The 9,256-nt window shown below is 36.4% G+C and overlaps 1 protein-coding gene across 2 annotated transcripts in view; it reads right to left on the reverse strand.

Annotated features, from left to right (window-relative positions):
* LOC123557221 (argininosuccinate synthase-like) overlaps positions 1–4,250 on the reverse strand; it is a 30,774-nt gene extending 26,524 nt beyond the window's left edge. For both annotated transcript variants that reach the window (XM_045348586.2, XM_045348570.2), the window contains exon 1: positions 4,036–4,250. The gene's annotated coding sequence lies outside the window, so the exon portion shown is untranslated. The remainder of the gene's footprint in view (positions 1–4,035) is intronic.
* Between the last annotated feature and the right edge of the window lie 5,006 nt (positions 4,251–9,256).

The raw sequence follows: 9,256 nt of genomic DNA on the forward strand, positions 1-9,256 counted from the left end.
ATTCATATATAATAAATCAGTTAAATAATTATTAACAAAATATATTAAAGCAAACAAGTATCATTTTAATATTGCAATCTGAGTAAGTCACAAAAGCAAGAAACCTTTTCAAATACAGACGACAACTGAAACAAGGAAAATCTTTTAAAAAAGCACTTCTCTACCATAAAAGACTCTTATCACACCTTATTCATGTGATACGCAGACGTATTCAGTCTTTCTTTAATCTGATATTTGTTGGTATTTGAACGGTTTTTATATATTTATTAACTTACTTATCATTTTGATATATATCAATATTCTTGCTAATATACTGAACCAAATTTGGCTTTAAAACTGTTGAACAAGCAGGTCGTTTAGGATAAACGCTTTGTCTACATTTCACCAGCGTAGCACAATCAACAGAGTGAAAGAAACTGACACTCTCGTTCCAATCAGGCTGTGTGTTGCATAAATCTTCCATTTTGATTAATTATCGATAATGCGTTATCAAGTAGTTTGATTTGCAAAACTGAGGTCACGTGGCATAGGTAACGAAAACGAATTTAGACGGCGTCGCCGAAAAATTGAGTGTAAATACTACTGACTCACTTTTATCTTACATTATCAGTTAAGTGCTGTACACAAGTGCTCAGTCTGGCGGATCCAAGTGTCACTTAATATTGTTAACTGAAAACGAAATGGGGAAAAACTAATTATTATGAAATAAATAAAAAGTGAGACCGTGAGGAATTTTATAAAAAAAAAATCCCAGGAATATACACACATTAAAAAGGTTGAGCGTCGGAATATAAACATAGGCTTCCAGTATGATCGTAAATGCTTATGTGTCATATATGATTTTAGGCAAAATTATTAAGTTTGAAATTGGTCCTTAACAATTGCCGCAACTTTTTCGTTCAATTATGTATAGCGTACAGATATTTCCCACCAGTTCACATTCAAGTACATGTAGATCTTTTGTGTTGTAATAATTATTATTGTATATATCGTAACAGTAACTTAATCTGTGAATTTGTATCCGGTTGCAGTGGGTTTTGGCAGGCCTTGATCAAACGAGGCGCGCAAGCCTTTATTTTTATTAAGAAAGTCAGCACTATGCAAGCACATGCACATATACATGCCGATTTACATATAAATGATTAGGAGACATGTATGTAAAATTTAACGATTTGAAACAGCTGACGTCGTGGATTAGTATTGGTGTTAAAGTTAATTAAAACAGTGAATGAAAGTATTGCCCTGCAATACAAAGCCTACTGGAAGGCACACTTATTGTTTCTACTGCCAGTATTAATAATGATTTGATATACATTGTATGTTAGTGATGTATAAACAATTTACAATATGTTATAACAAAACACTTGGGATTAAAAGTTTGTATACATGAAAAACTATAGTTTCTATGTATTTTATTTTGGCCAATTATGAAAATATTAAATAGTTATCATATTAGTTATCTATAGTAACAAACATCAAAAAAGTAATAAAAAAGAAATTAAAAAAAATCTATTTTCAGAAAAAAAATATATTACAAATCCCACGAAAACTCTTTACCAGGTAGAGATAGGTCATAATACATCTAAAAATTCAATGTAACATGCATGTCGTACCACAGAAAAGTGGTCTCGATTTTTCCCTACGGCCAGTAATAAAAAAAGTAAAAAATATACTATTTATAGTAACAACAGAGGGAGGTTAATTCTTAAAAAAGGGTGCCTCATGGCAATGAAATTTGTGCAAGTTACATCAAAATCTGTCCATGCGTGGAGAAGAAACTGCTCTGGGACAAGTCATCATGAATATAACCTTGACCTCTAAGTATGGACTGGACCTTAAACCCCCTAGAGACCTTGTCCTTGCGCACGGACAATCGTCTCATGTGGGGAACATTTGTGCCAAGTTTCATCAAAATCCCTTCATGCATGAAGAAGAAATGCTCCTGACATAGTCATTTTTGTATCTGACCTTTGGCCTCTAAGTGTGACCTTGATCTTAGACTTAGGACCCGGATTTTGCGCACGACATGTTGTCTCATCCAGAGAAATATTTGTGTCAATGATATTTAAAGCATGCCTTGCATGACAAAAGTTATAGAACGGACCCACCCCCCCCCCCGGAATAAAAATTTCTATTGACCTCTTGATCTCAAAGATGTCATCACTTGACCTTTTAAGCCAGGGTGCTGGGTGTTGCGCAGGACCTCGGCAGCTCTTCTAGGATCATTTGTGCCAGTAATATTAAAATCCCTTTCACTGGATGGCAGAGTTTTGAAATGGACAGAAAAAGCCCTGTTGACATTTGACCTCCAATTGTGACCTTGACCTTTGAGCTAGGGGTCTGGGTCTTACACATGGACACGTCGACTCCTATGGGGAACTTTTGTGCCAAGTGATATTAAATCCTTTAAATGAATGACAGATTATGGACGGACACGAAGCAGACCCCTGTTATTGCCTTGGTTACATTGGACCTTCTAATGTGACCTTGGATCTTTGAGCTAGGGGCTGAAAGTTGGGCATGGGATATTGTCTTATGATGAGGTGCATTTGTGCCAAGTAATATTAAAATCCCTTCATGATTAGGAGGTTATTGACCAGAAGGAGAAAAGCCCTGTTGACATTTGACCTCCAATTGTGACATCTTGACCTTTTGAGCAGGGACCGGTCTTGGCGCATGACACGTCGTCTCCTCATGGGAACATTTGTGCCAAGTGATATTAATATCCCTTACTGAATGACTGAGTTATGGACCGGCACGAAGCAGACCATGTTCATGCCATGCTAACTTTGACGGCTAAGTGTGACCTTGTACTTTGGCTAGGGGTCTGAAAATTTGGGCATGACACATCGTCTTATTATTGAGGTGCATTTGTGCCAAGAAATATTATAATTCCCTTCATGGATGGGAGAGTTATGGACCGGACAGGGAGAAAGCCTGTTGACCTATTACCTCCAAGGGTGCCTTGACCTTTGAGGTAGGTGGTCGGGTCTTTGCGCATGACACGTCGTCTCATCTGGGGAACATTTGTGACACGCTAATATTAAAATCCTTCATGGATGACGAGTTTATGGATCGGACAAGAATTGCGGACGGACGGACGGACGGGATGGAAGGATGGAAGGGACGGAAAAAGCGCATTCCGAATAGTCCCCGAAAAACGTTTTCAACCAGTAGGGGACTAATATGTAGACAATGCATGCTAAATAATTCATTTTCTGAACGTATTTATAGTATCATAATGTTGCTGGAAATTTACACAATATTATCCTCTACTTCGCTAGAATAGTTACCATGTGATAAAAAGCTAATGCTGACTCGTCAATGGCTTGTTAAATGAAAAATATTGGTTTATATCCCGCTATATAGGTACCTGCTGCCAATCAATGCCCCCTCCCCCACAAAAGATTAAAAGATTGATTATTTGTAAAGGAAAGCTCTATGATAAGGTCACCCTCTTTTAAAAAGAATCATACGTGTTCACATTCTCGTGATATACTATAAACATGTTCAAATGTCTACACTTTTTGTGTATGTGTCAGCCATACGCACAAAGATCATTATTGTATATTACCATCATGTTAAATTAAAAAAATATATATCATTATTTGGTCGAGTCCTTGGAAAAGATTACAAGAATTTGTGATTTATGACTTCCGTCGGGCTTGAACCTAACATCACATGGTTAAGCGTTGATTAATTTACTGTTGAAGATTCAATTTTAATTACATTAAATAAAGATTAAAAGGGGTGAACGACAAATGAATTGTTGTATACTTAATTCTGAATAGGCTGTTCGACAATCAGCGATAGAGGCAGATGGTTTTAGACATTTATAGATGGCGCCATCTTGTGGCATTTAAAGTTGGTGCCATAATGGCACGATAACAAATTAACAATTACCAAGAACCCGAAATAGCATCTCTGGGCTTACTGCTTCCAAATTAAAAGCGTTTAGTTTTTCTTGACTGTTTGTCTAAAAATATTCATTCCCCCACGTTTTTTTTCTGCAAATTGGGAAAATATATCACATACCCTATTGTCCGGCCTATATCCAAAAATATATTCATATATCCAGAATAATAAAGTATCCTCACTATACAGTATTTCGAGGACTGACTGCAATACTTTCGCAAATCATTCTTTGTTTAATATGAATACTATGTAATCCTCGATTTGTTCATTTCTAAGAATTACCTAGTATGTTCTATATTGCCGTGGAAATTAAGCATATGGTGAAAATTGAGTGTAAATAACATGGTTGACTCTCTTTAATCAAACGTTATCAGTTAAGGGCTTTACACAGTATTTGCAAGAGCATCGGCGGATCCAAGTGGAATTTCTTGTGTGTCACCCAATACTGTTTACAATTCAAAAAGAGATCTATTGAGAATACAATGAAACGAAAAGTGCGGCCGTAAGCAAAAAAATGTGTTTTTCTTTCCCAGGCAACGTTACGCAAAGACAACTCGTGCTGACATGTTTGGGGTTAATGTATCCGTCGTTATAGCTGATAGTCACAGGTTCAAAACCAGCTGAAGTTCTGAGCGATAAATAGTGATATTTTCAGGAATGCTTAAACTCAGCCTCTTTTCTCCTTTCTTCTTGATAGAGCTAAAATTAGTATTAAATTCAGCTAAAATAAGTATTAACTTAAGCTGAAATAAGTATCAACTTAAACTAAAATAAGTTTTAACTTAAGCTGAAATAACTATTCACCTAATGTCTCAAGTATTAATTTCAGCTAAATAGACAGAAATAAGTATGAACTTTAGCTAAGATAAGTATCAAGTTAAGCTAAAACAAGTGTTAATTTAAGCAGTGAAAACTTTCACTATGTCCTCTGTGTGATTACCGTACTGAATCTAATAAAAAAAAACACCTCAAATGAATGCACTAAGATTGTGTACAAATGGATATTAAGCTAAAATTTGTGAACACTTTTATCTGATTTTGCAATTCACCGATAAAGTGCTATTTTTCCAATTGGTTATACTTTCTGCCAGTTTTTGAAGTGAGGACTCTAAGAAACATAGATTATTATACACTTGAAGCAGCTCTCCTAAGTTCAAGTATTTCTATTTAAAGCAAGTCACGATAACAATAATATGGAGAAAATATTCAATAAGATTTAATCTGATTTATATTGAAATGAACATGTATATAGTAATACATGTATAGCAGAAAAGAGGTTCAGATGTATCTAACTTATTATCAAAAGTAAAATATTACAGCAGTTACTGTCTTTATGTTTTAGACATCTGTGCACAGTTATTGTTTTTTAAGTAGTTTGTATTCAAACTTCTTAAAGTATTTATCAGAAATAAAATTGCACTGATACCTTCACCACATGTTAACACACTATAATGGTACGCCCGTGTACTTTGTATAATTTTACTAGTTAGCTTAAGAACCGCTCCGTGTATTTGCATAACACTTCGTGTATTTGCATATATTAATAAAATTGTATTCAACATATGGTCATTCTGTATTTGTACGTTATCAAACTCTTTACCCTTTTCATGCTGGACATGATTGATTATGCCTTTGCGACCAGTGTAGATCATGATCAGCCTGCACAGTCGTGCAGTCTGATCAAGGTCTCCACTGTTCGCAATTCAGCCTGTATCTTTTTGGTAAGCTCTCTCTTTTAACAATCAATGGTACTGTCCAAATTGAAAGATGGACAAGTTCATAAGAGAAATTTAGCAGGGTAATGGATAAGAACGCTAGAGCTTGGTTATCAAAATCTCACGATAAAGAATGAGTGTCGGGTGCGTGTTGTTTATTTGCTCGGGACACTAACTCAAATTTCAACTTACTTTTTTGAAATGTTAGCCATTCTGTTTCACCATTCAAAGGACAACCTTTTTCTTACAAATATTAAAGTTCCAGTCTACTCTTTCAGCGGCCGGTGGTATTTAACAACCAGATACATTAACACACTGGGCAACGTTTTAAATGTCCGCAACATACGCCGCTTAAATGTCGCAAACACGTTTAAAGGTCGCAAGGTTGACGTTAATGTCCGCAACCTCCGCTAAATGTCGGCCAAATTGGTTCTGCGCTAAATGTCGCACCTTTAACGATAAATGTCGCAAAAATTACACACCGTTATATGTCGCAACACCAACGTAAATGTCGCACTGCAAAATAGGTAAGTTAAACAGTTCTTTACAACTTAGGAGATAAGATGGTGTAAGGCATGTTTGATTTGGGAAGGTCCTGATTGACCTTTCACTCTAATCGGCCACGTTGGCTATTAGTGGTTTCGCACCCATACATACGTTATATATTTTTCATCTCTAAGGGTTTGAGCACTAACGTGGGTACCGCCACAGCACTAGTTAATTTCAGGTCTGAACTATGTAATTTATGGAGTCCTAGTTTAGCTCATGAGGACATTAAGTTCGCGCGCCGTTTTGTCGTGTGTTGTATCGACATGCCTTTAGTCGACCCGGAAGTTCGTTACACAAAGGCGGGGCAGGAATTGTTTTTTGGAGGATGGGCTGGGTGGGGAGGGGGGGGGGGGGGGGCGGCACCATTTTAAAACAAAAGCATTACGGCGAACGTGCGGTAGGTACGGGGTTCCGCTGTCGTATTTCGTGGGAAAGTTTTTTTCATATACAAGCGTATGAAATGTTGGCCTCTGTGGTGCATTTTTGTCTATTTTTAGGTTACGTTATTAGAGGAGGCCACTCCCCTTATTTTAGGTTGGTTAGGGTCTTTCCCCATTGACATTTGAAAATACAGTATGCAATGCTGGACCTTCTATGCACGTGTTTTGTTCAACTTTCGTGTTATAGGAGGGTTTCCCTATCATTTTCGAGGGCTCAGAGCCTCTCCCCCGGGAAAGTTTGTGAAAAAGATGTAAAATGGTTGCCTTGGTGCATTTTCTTTTTTCTCTTAATTTTAAGTACGCGAGGGTACCCCCCCCCCCCATTTTAAGGGGTCAAGGGTTCTTCCCCTGGGGATTTGAATATAAGTATAAAATGTTCGCCCTGGGGCGTTTTGGGTCTACATTTTGAGAAAATATTATTTCTTGATGAGTTTACAGTCACTAGTAAACCAACAGGGTGGGGTTTGGAGTGGGGGAATCGGCTCGGGGGCACGATCCAGGCCTGTTACACAACAGGATGTTTCAAACTACGCGGACACGAAGACTGTGTTTTGTACCAGCTGTAGAAAACGAAGTTTTTCTATTAATCAGCTAGGGTTCTATTTTCTTTGTTGGAGGTTTACATTTAAAAGTCATAAGGTAACTATCAGTTCAATGGCGGATAAAGATCCTATGTGGCCTTCTGTACACATTCTTTCAGCGTAAAGTGGGAATTTGATATTTTTTTTACTTTTAGTCCTCTTAAAAGTGTTTGTTTAGTCTCATTTCCCTCATTTTCCGACTTTCCCGCCTACCCAACATAACCCCACCCCCCCTCTCTCTCTCTCTCTCTCTCTCTCTCTCTCTCTCTCTCTCTCTCTCTCTCTCTCTCTTCCCACCCCCACCCCCTCCCCCTTCAAAAATGTAAATATTTATATTTTCTATTAAATGTCTTGGTGTGCTGTGTGTTTGTGTCTTAGATTTCTGTGTGGCGTTATTCACCCGTTTCCCACCCTTTCCATACCCCAACAAATACAACACTATTACCAAATCGTTATTTAAAATAATAGGTAGAAGAAACTCGAATATTTCAGTCTTAAACATGGCCCTAATTACAAATAATTTCACAAAATTTTCTTGCGTGACTGTTCAAGCAAGGTGTGGAACCTCAGGTGAGCGATCTAGGGCCAACAAAGCCTTTGTTGCTATACGTAACAGCACCTTATCATTAAGAATATTATTTTTTATTACATAAACCTGTAATTTTGCTTCCCTCAAAAAAGTAATTACACACAAGAAATTGTAAGTCTAGTGTCAATAGAAGTGTGACCATTTAGCGTTGGTGTTGCGACATATAACGGTGGGCAACTTTTTGCGACATTTAACGTTAAAGGTGCATCACCTCTTTGGTCAAGCGGACTAGCACTTTTTGTTTGCAATGTGTATAAAATTATTATGACAAAATACGCAAATTTCGTAAAATGAAGTCTCGTTTCTCTATTTGTCATCATCCTTTTCATCATTTTTATTGTCATCACCATCGTCATTATCATTACCATCATCTTCATCATCATCATCATCATCGTCATTCGCGTTCTTGTCGTCATCCCCAACATCATCGTCATCATCATTATTGGAAACATCAGCACCAACACCTTCGTCGCATCTGCGACATATTACTCTTTCGAAACCATTTTTTTTTTACTTCACAGTTTTGCTATGGAAAAAATGCTCCTGACATGAAATCCCCCACCCACTTTATCATATTAAATCTGACGAATTGAATTTGCTAATTTATCAATATAACTTAATTCTGAGCAAACACTGAAATGCTAAAATCGAGATGTCTATATCATGTACGGTTTTTTTTTTTCTACTGAATTGTGGCTTTATGTGTTACTTGACAAAAGAATGAAATAAAAAATGACAAGTTATGAAAAATTTCGCTGTCATTGTTGCTGCCTATATTGTATCAGAATTACTATATCAAAATAAATAAAGGATTAATTTCACAGAAAAGAACACCAGTAGGATTTGAATAAAATTTGATCCTTTATCAATATGCGGGAATGGGAAGATTTTTATAACGCTCTTTGCAATCATCTGGCAAAATGTTTTATAAAGGATTAAAGGCATGCATTCAAGAAATTAAACTAAGAAAAAAATGGATGTTTTTTTTTGGGGAGTTCGAGCGAAATGAATGACAGAAGTATGGTATGCAAAGTCAATTGCTGATCATATCCTGGCGTTCATTTCGCCATGAATTCGAAATAATATATTTCTTAATTTACATTAATTATTTTTCCATTTGGTTTTTTCCCGTAAGTTGTACATATTTTGTCGTTTTATACATTAGAATCAGATTCCCGCTCTTTCAGATCACCGACAACGTCATCTAAGGAACGTTCTTTCAATAGATATAAAAACGACTGTGTGACGTTACTACAAAACTAAACTCGGCCAGATAATATTATAATTTTCGGGTTTGGAGTTTTAAAAATAAATCTTAGTTTCTACTGTTTGATATTTTCCGTTTAAGGAAATATATTTTTTCATATGTACTCTCACGTTATTTCAACTGAAAATGGCATATTAAAATAGAGTTATGAATGACATTTCTCATTAAGTTAGTCAAAATTTCGTTTAACTTTTCAATAC

This window comes from Mercenaria mercenaria, chromosome 15 (genome assembly GCF_021730395.1).
Source record: "Mercenaria mercenaria strain notata chromosome 15, MADL_Memer_1, whole genome shotgun sequence".
NCBI lineage: Eukaryota > Metazoa > Mollusca > Bivalvia > Venerida > Veneridae > Mercenaria > Mercenaria mercenaria.